Below are 12,317 nucleotides of genomic sequence, written 5' to 3' on the forward strand. Positions count from 1 at the left end.
ATTTCACATGTACAAGGCACTATGTAAAAAATGCATTTACTAAAGCTGATCAGAATCTCAGTTTTGTGTGAGTCATTGTCAGAGCACCGATGACGACTAACTTGAAAAAAAATAGAAGTACAAATTTACACAGAATTACATAGAATCTTGGATGATACCTGTGCTGATTTCTGACCTTGGAATAGAGCAGAGGACATGTAGACAACAAATATAATATGTGCCTTCAATATAAGCATTATTAGCTGCTAATATAACATATACTGTAGAATGTGAGCAACCAAAAATAAAGCAATATAAAAATTTTTTTCAAAGGATGGAAATATGCAGTAATTTTAAAGAGGCTATATCTTTTGCAGCTTCATATATCTGAGATCAACAAACAGCAACTGTAATTAAAGGTCTAACTCTTGTCACAATTGCTCTCTGTGGACCTTAATATACCTTTCCATGAACTTTAATATATGAGTCTAGAAGCAGAAAGGTAAGAACAAAAACATGGGTATTTTAATAAAGAGTAGCTCTTGGGTGTTTTGAGACAGATCAAATAGTGTTAACATTAAAGGAATAATACAGTGAATTTGTAACGACATTGAATTTATGTTGAACGTGGTGTGGAAAGGACATTAGATTGAGGAAGAGGTAACTGTATGTAATGAGAAAAGAAAGAAAGTGGCATATAGTTCAAGATCTTGAAACTGAGGGCAAGCTGAGGACATAGATAAAGCGATGGTGTGAACGTGGGGAAAGGGTTATTATATTAGAAGAAGTCAATATTCTGTACAGGGTCTAAGTGTTTTTACAGGGTAATCGTTCTTCAGTAAAATACAGCATCTAATTACAGGTAAGAATATAGAGAAAAAAAGCTCTATTGCTTTATTTCTGGAAACATGCCCTTTACAGAAATGGATATTCTAGGGTATTAATGACAACAGAAATGATCCAAGTGTTTTGTCAATGGACAATGTGGCAGGTCTATTTGTATGAGTTGTCGATGACACCACATTTGCCCTAATTCAGGATGACAGATTCAGGCCACGCTCCACATCTCACGAAAGATTCAGCAGTAGTTATTGATCACTGTGTTATTGCTAGTGATTTACTGCCTTACTCCTTCAGCAGGGATACAATGCGCTCTTCAGCAGGGATTTGCTAGGAACATGGAATACTTTACATAAGCATTACAAGTTATAGGATCTGGCAGAAATCTTTGTTATAAAATATTTGTTATTTAGCTCGTATGCATCTAATTTTATATATTATCTATAATATTCTAGTAATATGTATGTATATTAAATGGGAAGGTGTTTTAATGCATAGGGAGGCAATAATACAACTGCTACAAAAAAAAATGTATTATAGGCCATAGCAGCCAATCTGATTCTGCATTTTTTCTAGTGTATGTCTGGACAAATTTATCCAAAAATTATAAGATATCAAATTTGTAACAAACAATTCACAGGCAAAAAAGGTGTGTATACATTGACAGATATTCAATAGATTATAGAATATATTGCTTACATTACTAGTATTTATTAATTGTTATTTATATAGCGTCTACATATTATGCAGCGATATACAGAGTATATTTAATCATTCACATCAGTCCCTGCCCAAGTGGAGCTAACGATCTAAATTTCCCAGACACACACACAAACACAAGGGTTAGTTTTGTCAGAATCCAATTAACTACTAGTATGTCTTTGGAGTGTTGGCGGAAACCAGAGCATATATACAAAGTATCCTCTCAAGCGCTCCTATAGGATGCAGCCCACTTCCAATCTAATAATTTCGCTCAATTGTAAATGTCAATAAGCAAAACAAATCTCTTCATGTTTATCTGCATATTTATCCGATCACACGGGGGATGGTGCTTAGAGACTGGGAGCCTGTTTATTTTTCTAATCTTTTTTTTAGGAAATAGAATCACTTATTACAGAAACCTCATTTTATTTCACTTCTTTCTATGTTACATTATTTCATATTGATAAAGAAAACTATTTTGCAATAACTTTCTACATTAAACAAAATGTACATAGATAGCTTGTAATCATTTGAGTTATTACAATCATCCCACAAGGATGAATGTATCAGAAGTTTGCAATAGCCTTACAAATTTGAAACCCAGTGTTCCTGGATTGTGGAATTGATAGATTGGATGCCAGCAAATTTCCCTCAATACATATTAAAAGTTTAAACTCCTGGAGGTAAATGTATCAAGCAATTTGGCATTTTCAGCGACTTTCTCGAGCGAGTTTAAACCCATGTATGAAAGTGCACATTGATAGAAAATCGCCAGTAAAGTGTTGTTTTCAAAATTGCAATTCCCAAAATCATCACAAATTGCAGTCCCAGCATTTTGACACTAGCAACACAAGTCGCGATATGTATGAAGCTACGATTCTGCACACTCACCTGAGATTGATGTGAAAATCTCCACGCTGCTTTGGATAGGCGAGATTAGCAAACACATCACTTTTACACTGCCGGGCAATGTTAATATAACAGGAGGGATAATAGAAGTCTAATTTAATCATGATTTATGATTTTGAGGGTCTGAAATTATTAATAACCTTATGGTGGATAATTTATTTCAAGAATAAATTAGTGGAGCAAATTTCTGCAATGATTATATGTATTGTTTTGGGGTTTCTTTGCTTTTTAATTACTATATTGGCTTACTATTTAATTACCAATGGGGCAATATTTTTTTAAATATGTGGCAACACTTAATGTTTCCAGATGTGGACACCATCTAAAGTATATACTTGTGACACTACAACACACTGCTTTGTATAGGCATGACTAGCAAACATATCAGCAATTGGTCTATGCAATATATACGAAATTCTCATCTCCTCTGCTATATAAATCCTATCTCATATTACATGTTTTCCTGTAAACCTATATCTTGCCCCCTCTTTGTCATTTTATACTAACTGAATTGAAGGGTATCTTCCCAGATCCAAAGGATCTCACCTTATCTCTCCTAAGTCATATACTGCATCTCTCATACTAGCTGAAAGAAGAAAATTAATTAAAAGCTGCAGTTTGCTTATCGTCTGAGCAAGACCTGAATTTCCTACTCTTTTATAAGAAGGAAAGAAGAATGAAATGGTGTCATGGAGCCTGAGTTTGGAATAGGCCTCAAAGCCCCACTCTTGATAGACTTAGCGGAGTCTAACGGTAAAGAGGTATTCATCAGGGATCCCCGCAAGGGAATATGGATTTACCAGCTCTCTAGCCGCAGGTCGCTGTCCTACAATTGGGATTAGAGCAGGGTGAGATGGAACCGTGGAGTGGAGTGGGACTGCTGGATGATAAATGCAGAATTCCAGGTGAACGGTAGTGAACTGAAACATAGAAGTCCTTAGAAAGCGAATAACTGAGATCAGGACTGATTATGAGGCACAAGGTTCCTGCAACAATATCGCAGGTCTTGATCATGAAACAGGTAACCCAGGATACCAACTGAGAAGTCATGAACTGCAGAGAACTGATGCACTGAGATCCCTGGAAAGCGAATAGCTTAAGAACGAGACTGATGATGAGGCACAAGGTTCTTGCAATAAAACCACAGGTCTTGATCGTGGAACAGGTAACACAGGATAACAACTGAGAGATGGTGAACTGCAGAGAACTGATGCACTGAGATGCCTGAAAAGCGAATAACTTGAGGATGGGACCAATTATGAGGCACGAGGTTCTTGCAATAAAACTACAGGTCTTGATTGTGGAACCGGTAACACAGGATACTGATGTGCAGACAGGTGCCAAAGAGAACAGGGTCCTAACAGGTAAGGAGACCTGAAGATCTGGCAACTTGTCAGAGAAGCAGGTGCTTTAAATAGACAGAACTGACCGGTAATTAGCTAATCAAGAAAATGCAGGAAGTTTTGAAAAGACCAGGTGTGCGCATGCTCAGTTCAGACCAGCAAGCGAATGCAGGGTGTAAGAACCAAGGGAAACATGTAAGAACAGTGACCAAAATGCAGGTTAGCTGGTGCAATGTGTGACAAATGGAGCGTCCACTTTTGAACAACCCCTCTTAATACAAGCTATCTCCTCCACATATAAGACATAGAGGGGTCCACACCTGGAGCCACTGGCCAAGCTAAAGCCTTTTCAGTTTCACTACAGTGGCACTGCAGCTAAAAGCAGAGTATTATAAACACGCCAGTCCTCTTCAGTAGAGTTCTTTTGGTTCTCTGTTGAAGAAGACTGGATGGATTGTTCCTTAGTCCCTTGAGATGCAGTGCATTTAATAAGCCTACATTATTATTGTGTGTGTGTGTGTGTGTTTGTGTAACATGGGAGATCATATCTGTTATTGGTAATTTTTAGTCAAATCAGAACTCAGTGACTTTTAATGTTCTCATATTTTAATCTAAATTACTATTAAAGATTCTCAGTTTGATTTAACTAGGCTGGGTGACGGTCACAAACTTGTTTGCTCATGAGGTCGGTTCATTTGTAATTCAACCGAAATTAAAACTGGAAGTTGAATGCATTCAGTAAATGCATTACGTTTGTCCAGAACATTTTACAAATATAATTCAGGTAGATTGAACATGTTCAATGTCAAATGTAAACATGGCAAAGGTTGAGCAGGCTCCATGAATGTCCACACACATAAAAAAGGCTCAAAAGTGTTTGAAATTACTTAAACAGCTTAAAACTTGTTTGAACGGACTCTATTTATGGTCAAATTTTTCGAACTTGGCAGAATTTCCTGTGATTTTTCAAACTTTTGCATATGTACCGCTGGTTGACCTTTGTATGTGTGATAGAATGTCTTCTATGACTCCTACCTGTAGCTCTGTCTCTTCCTTCTCAAGATCAGATGGGTTAGAAGAGGCAAACAAGAGTCCTTGCTCAGGCACATGTGGTAAAGATGAAACAAGCAACATAGATGAAGTAGGTGACGTGATGAACCAACACATATGTGTCTATGGTAAATAAATTGCAAATATATATTTACTCTGTCTTCATACACTCTTTTGACTTTGCATTACATACATCATTTGGATGTAAACCAATTTTCCATCATCTCACCCATTAAAAATTTACTTGTATCAGGAGCTGACACTCACTAGCTGTACTCCTTCTATGTGGCTTGTGAGGTAACTGAAAAGGGTTCTTCTTGCCCCAGCTTGCGGATCTCCTCTTTCTAAAATATCTTTACTATACTGGGTGATCCTGTTTTATGGGAGCTTTCTGATAGATCTCACAGAAATCTTTCTCAGCATACACCCATACTTTCAGCACAAAGGTTAGGTTGAGCTGTATTCTAACATCTCATCTTCCCAAAGGTTCCACTGGAATTTTCTCCTGAATATAAACTCAAACTATTGGGACTACAAGACCCTCATACACATAAAAAGGATATTACTTACAATATTACACATAGATTAAATGGACTATATTGATAACCATTTTTAAAATGGTGTAAGCATCTCTAATTTTTAGCCCAAACATTTCACTACCTCATTTTACACGTTAGACGCCCCTTGATGACAAGCAATTTGCTGTGCCCAGATGGGATATCACAATGATTAATTATCTTCATTTGATTATTTTATTATTTGCTTGGCCATGTGTATTCCAGCAATAATTACAATATGGAATACTTCAGGTATAATGTGTAAAGTAATAAACAAGTCAAACATTTTAGAAAATCTTATTCCCAGTTTGTTGCTTTTAATAATATATCCATAATTTACATCAGCACATTATTAGATATATGTTAAGTGCTGAATTAGATTGTAGGTGTTTATAAATACAAATTAAAAATCTGTGTGTTTCTTCAGTCATTATGATTTCCTACAAAACATGTTTATTAGCATTACCAATGTTATCTTGTACATTAAGGAATAGAGATTAAAGTGGCAATGAGTTGCACAACTGCAATTTATTCTTCCCAGAACACAATGTTCCAAAATGAGAGCAGAGCATTGAGCTGCAGTAAAATTAAACACTTAAGGTCAGGTGTACTGGAGATGACTCATACAGAATTTTTATAAAGATTTTTCCACTCATACAATTTGTAGTCTCTAAACTCAGATGTAATGTATGAGATGATGTGCCCTGATAAATAATATGAGTCTGTGAAGATTGAAATAAAGGACGTGCTTAGACAGACAATGAATTTCACACAGGTTCCTCTGAAGTAATGTTAAAACAGTTTAGAATATTGGGAAGTTAAAATTAATGATCAAGAATTACAGTCTAGCAGATTTTGTAGAAATAAGTCTAGAAATTAGTGGCTAGTGAAGTAAAAGTCAGTAAATCAGACTACTGTCTTAAAGATAGAGCCAAAAGATCAGCCATGTACATCAGGACACATTTGAGTTTGATGTAAATCTATTTGAACAATGTAACAATGTGTTTTGCCAGACACACGCAAAAGAGTGTGACTCCCCTAAAATCCATAACCAGCACCAATACTAGAAAGCCTGAGCTGTTTTCTACTAATACAGGGGTACACTGAGCACAGGGCCGCCGAGAGAGGGGGGGGGGGAGTGGGTACTAATTACCCGGGCCCGGCATGTCAGGGAGCCCGGCCCGGTCCCTTGCGCTGCTGATTATTTTTTTTTGCGGCGAGGGGGGGGGGGGAGCAGGCTAGTTTAAAAAAAGAAAAAACATACTCACCTGATCGCGGAGCCGGCATCCCTCCTCTCTGCTGCTCTGTGCTCTATTCAGACTGTCTGAATGCCGGGTGTGATGTCATCATATCATGTCATGCCCAGCATTCAGTCAGTCTGGAGCAATGGAGCACAGAGCAACAGAGAAGACCAAGAAAGAAGAAAAGGCAAGTGAAGGGAGGAAAACGAGGGGGGCACAGAGGGGTTAAAAAATGGGGGGGGGCAGCATGACAGAGGGGTTAAAAAATGAGGGGGGGCACAAAGGGGTTAAAAAACGGAAAAGCAGCATGTCAGAGGTGTTAAAAAATGAGGGGGGCATAGAGGGGTTAAAAAATGGGGGGGCATAGAGGGGTTAAAAAACGGGGAAGCAGCATGTCAGAGGGGTTAAATACGGGGAAGCAGCATGACAAAGGGGTTAAAAAATGAGGGGGAGCACAGAGAGGTTAAAAAACGGAAAAGCAGCATGTCAGAGGGGTTAAAAAATGAGGGGGAGCACAAAGGGGTTAAAAAACGGGGGGAGGCAGCATGACAGAGGGGTTAAAAAATGAGGAGGAGCATAGAGGGGTTAAAAAACGGGAAAGCAGCATGTCAGAGGGGTTAAAAAATGAGGGGGAGCACAGAGGGGTTAAAAAACGGGAAAGTAGCATGTCAGAGGGGATAAAAATGGGGGGAGGGGGAGCATGACAGAGGGGTTAAAAAATGAGGGGGGCACAGAGGGGATAAAGAAGGGGAGGCAGCATGACAGAGGGGTTAAAAAATGAGGGGGGCCACAGAGGGGTTAAAAAACGGGTCAGCATGGCACAGTGGGGTTAAAAAATGGTGGACAGCATGACACAGTGGGGTTAAAAAGGGGGGGAGGCATGGCACAGTGGGATTGAAAAAGGGGGGGAGCAGCATAGTATAGTGTGATGAAAGGGAGCCAGATGAAGGGGGCAAAAGCAGCATGGAGGGCGCAGTGTGATCATAAGGCATGGCGATGATGAAGGGGCACATTATTGTAATATTGGAGCTGGAGGAAGGCCTAATTATTAATCGTGGATGGTATTGATTTAATGCCAGGATTGTTTGGAATTATCTAAATGTAGCTCTTTTTTTCCAAATAGGGCCCCCAGCATTCCAGGATCCAGACGAGCCGCAACTAGAGAAACATGCAGCAACAGGTGGTGAAAGTGAGAAGAACAGGTAGGAGAGAGCAGGACAGTATGTGAAATGTTGTGATTCTAGTAGGGACAATGTCAATTTTTGGTGAGTGTTGTGCCCAATGTAAGGTGGAGGCCAAGACTGAACTCTTTGTGTACACACTGCATTTTTTCTATAGTACATTTTGGTGCTAGATGTCCTGAAAGTCAGGAGTGCTTGGACATATGTGACGCTCGGGTGAATTGAGAGCCTAGTGATTTTGATGTGTTAGCCACGCCCCAATGGTGCATTTTCCACACCCCCAAATGCATGACCACACCTCTGATTTTTTTTTTACCATACTCAACTATGAGGGGGGCCCCATGAATTTATTGTACCGGGGCCCTGAATTCCTCTTGGCAGCCCTGACTGAGCATACCACCTTCTAAAGTGGAAAAAGGCAACAGGTTATACCGCTTTCATACTGCCGCCCCGGCAATATCCCAGGTTTTTCAAGCCGGGTTTTTGCCGGGGCTCGGAGCGTCCCAGCTCAGAAACACCATTCATACTGCACCTCGGACCCGGGAATTTCCCGGGTTGACCCCATTCATACTGCACAAGTCTGTGCCCTGGCAATTTGTGGGAGTCATCACCAGAGCAGTTTTCATTGGCTGAAAAATGGTGATGTCATTGAAAGGTGACTAAAATAAATAAAATAAATGAAATAAAAGCAATTTTCTCCAACAAACTCCGATTCTGCTTCAGCTTGATCTGCACTCCACCATCCAACATTTCTCCTAAACTCCTTCTCGAATATTCCACGGGCTCCCACCGATGACATCATCCTCCAGAGACAGGCAGACAGCCAATCAGCTTGTTTTCTGTGCAACCCGAGTTGCACCATTCATAGTGCAGGCAACCCAGGTCCGACCCGGGAATTACCCCTCGATAAATCCCGGGTTAAAGACCCGGGTTTTTAGACCCGGGATTTTTGACTTGTACCATTGAGCTCGCCCCGGCAAAAACCCGTGATTTTGGTGCAGTATGAATGGAGTATAGGACAGGCTGGGCTAATCATGCATCACTCTATAATCGACAATCCCACACACTAAGGACTTGAGTCATTAAAGAGAGCAAGAAAAAGAAGTAAATTTGATTCTGGACAAACCATGCTACAATGCTAGGGGTGCAAATTAGTTTATTATTTTGCACATAAGGAGATTACTGACTTCTTTTTCATATAGCACACATATACTTGAAAGCTTTATTTTTACACTGAAATTTAAAGTTGATCTAAGACATGCCCTATACATACTATAAATCTGTTCCCACATTTTAAATAAATCTCCCCCGCCTCCCCCTTCTATAACATGGTTTTGCCCAGATGCAATGTTACTCCTTTTTTATTGCTTTTCTCTCATTAATAACTCAGGCCCTAAGAGTTCAGCGTTGACAAGTGCTTGGGCTTTTCCCAAGGCCCCTAGGCTGGGTACCAAGGTTATGGTAAAAAACTAATACCCTGGACTGGCAATTTTGGAAGAGTTACAAAACTATCAAATATGTTCCTGTATATGAGCAACATAAGATATTCTTACAGTGGAAGAGCCGCATAGCTATCCATGCTGAAGTCTGGCCTGAGCTCTGTAGTGCTTAATAGACTGTTCAATTAGACAGAAGGTATGAAATACTGTAGTACTAAATAGCAAGGTGGAGAGGAGAGAAAATTGTTAAGTAAGTATTTAAGATTTTCTGAAACGAAAGATTCAAGATTCATTTTCAAACGTTCAACATTGCTGAGTAAATAGTGTTTTACGACATCTTGTGTCTACTTATACACAAATGACACCAGTTTTTATGGTTAAACACATGTTTTTTTGGGGTGCTGTCAGGCTATGTCTGTGTGGGTGCACTTTGTGATAGGAAGAGATTAGGCCTCTTTCTATACTTAGAGTAACTAATTTTGCACCTTTTAGTTACACTTTTCCACAATGCCCTTAATTGTTATGATTAATTTATAAAAAATTAATTATGCTAAATTGATAGTATTTTAGGCTGCAAATGTAAACGTGCAAATAATGAAAGTTGGTAGTATTGGACAAGTAGGTTTTTACTGTTTACACTATGTGCATTTTCAGGTAGAAACTTTAATAACTCTGAAGTGCTCATACTTCAAGGATCAATTGTATCAAATATTCTAAAAAAAAAAAAACAATACAATGTCGCACCTTATTTTAGGAATGCCAATCCTGAAAAAGTGAAGACCAACCACATAAATAGATGGGCACCATTAGAATGATAATAATTGTTAATAGAGTAAAATTTCAGTATAGATACTGTGAATCTTGAATACAAGTATAATGTGTAATAAACATCTCACATAATACCATAAAAACATTACACAACAACAGCAGTAAGAAGTTAAAAACCACTTTGGCAATGATACCACTATCAGCAAAAAATATATATATCGAAAATATCCAAAACAAAATGGGTTAGTCTTATAGAGCAGCCTAATATTTTGTGTGTTTCTGCTATATGTACTCCACAAATAACATCTTAACCAAAAATGGTAAAAGAACTATCCTGAAGTGGCCAGTTCACTAAATAGGTTGCAATAATGAGAGTACTTAGAATGTCTATTACATATATTTGAGTAACAGACATATTATCATTCTAACGGCATCCCTCTCTTTATATGGTTGGTTTTCAGGTGGAACGTGAACCTGCAAAAGTGGTAATCTTCTGCGAGGGTATTACCAAAGAGAGGAAAGTGGGTAAGCACAAACTCGCTTGACAGGTAAATAAAAAGGATGTGCCTGCCTTTTTTGCAGTTTGAAAACTACCCTTAGTGCCAGGAGAGCGCCCTACCATATGTGCCATCAGATTATCTGCTAGGTAGGCTAACTATATTATTGTAAACACACAAAGTATCACGTTAACGCCCAATTTTGCAACCCTACAGTTCATATGACCATATAAAATTTAAAGCAAATGGACATTTTGGTGTAACTAAAATATGTTTTAATAAATTGGAGGTCATTTAAGAAGTGCACCCGATGTTCATTGCTAATACCTTGATTGGGTGCATCTTGTTGAGTAGCCCAGTGCACATAATGGTGCAGACATCCTCTCTGCACTCGGTAGCAGCCTCCACAAGCTAAAAGTGTGTCTGAATGTGCTAAATCTTTAGGTGGTTTTCTGTGTAATCTTTTAGTTCCACCCTTTTCAATTAAATACAACTTTCATGTTTCTCCTAAAATACTGTCAGTTTATTCTGTTTGTGGCTTAAGTAAATCATTAAAGAAAAGAGATATTGAGCTTTTAATTACATTGCTTGGAGTGCATCATAGAGGTGCAAAATGATTCAATTTGGCCAATTGTCTAAAAAGCCCAGTGCCAGTCCTGATTTCATACATATCCAACACATACGTATATCTAAATCCTTTAACAAAACCATCCTCTGTAAGCGGGAGACACTAAAGCATGGCATTCCCCTGAAGTAGTGAAAACTAGACCCAGTTTGATTAGCACAGGGCTTGCACAGCATTTTATATTATCATACACTTGCTACCTTTGTTTTCTTCCTAGAATTTATCTTTGTTTAATCACGTCCTTGCACTGTTTCCTTTGTGCTATTTAGACAACGTCTACTCCAGACCTTCATTATTTAAATAACATCAACCTTTCATAATAACCACACAAAGTTTGTATTGTCTTAATTGTATTATTATTGTTTATTTATTTATAAGGCGCAACAGATTCCGTAGCACCGAATACAACAGCAAGTAACAAATAGATGAGGTAGATGAGATGGGGCGGTACACCTGTCAAACCATAATGCAGGTTTTCTAAGGCGAGCTCAGGGAGGACAGAAACCTCCCGTGGAGCAGAAGATGACTGTGAGTAAATCTATGGGGACTCACTAAAGCAGCAAAAAATGTGACAGGACGAACGAGGGAGTCAGACAGTAGACAGATGTGGGACAATAGGTAGAGAGGATACTTTACTATGCTACTATACTATACTACAATATGATATTTCACTTAAACAATGTCACAACATATATCTTTGTGTTCTCCTTCTACTTTTGCATTAGCCGCTGTTCCTCTAGACCTGTTTTCTTATATACGCTTTCTCAATTTGATATGCCATGTATTCCTTTAATGCAATAAACATTTAATAAATCCTTTGACAGCTAACAAGTGTTTGCCCATGTGCACTAGCAGTGAAGGGGAAAAGTATATTTACATCGGCAGTTTACACAGCTCCCAAATTCATATAGCCTTCCAATGTTAGTGTCACAAAAATAGTCTGTAACTACCTCATGCATTTGCAAACAGATATTCTTCAGTCTTCCTAGAAGGCAAATCTATCCCTAATTATTTTCATTTTCCTTATCTTTAATTATACTTTTCTCATCAAATACATAGACTTAGGCAGCATCAGACTCCCTTATTGACTCACACACGTGCTATCCCTAAGACAATGGAGTATACTAGTGATTTTTGTGGGTCCTATCTCTATAAAAGACATGGGTATTGTTGCTGGATTTTCACA

The 12,317-nt window shown here is 38.6% G+C and overlaps 1 long non-coding RNA gene across 2 annotated transcripts in view; it reads left to right on the plus strand.

The window, feature by feature from the left end:
- LOC142142744 (uncharacterized) overlaps positions 1-12,317 on the plus strand; it is a 50,849-nt gene that overhangs the window by 23,264 nt on the left and 15,268 nt on the right. The window contains exon 1 of one of the 2 annotated variants that reach the window (XR_012689309.1): positions 351-481. The exons of the other annotated variant lie outside the window; for it this stretch is intronic. This is a non-coding gene — a long non-coding RNA (uncharacterized LOC142142744). Of the gene's footprint in view, positions 1-350; positions 482-12,317 lie in introns of those variants that run through there. 2 annotated transcript variants of the gene reach the window in all.

This window comes from Mixophyes fleayi, chromosome 3, assembly GCF_038048845.1.
Source record: "Mixophyes fleayi isolate aMixFle1 chromosome 3, aMixFle1.hap1, whole genome shotgun sequence".
Taxonomy (NCBI): domain Eukaryota; kingdom Metazoa; phylum Chordata; class Amphibia; order Anura; family Limnodynastidae; genus Mixophyes; species Mixophyes fleayi.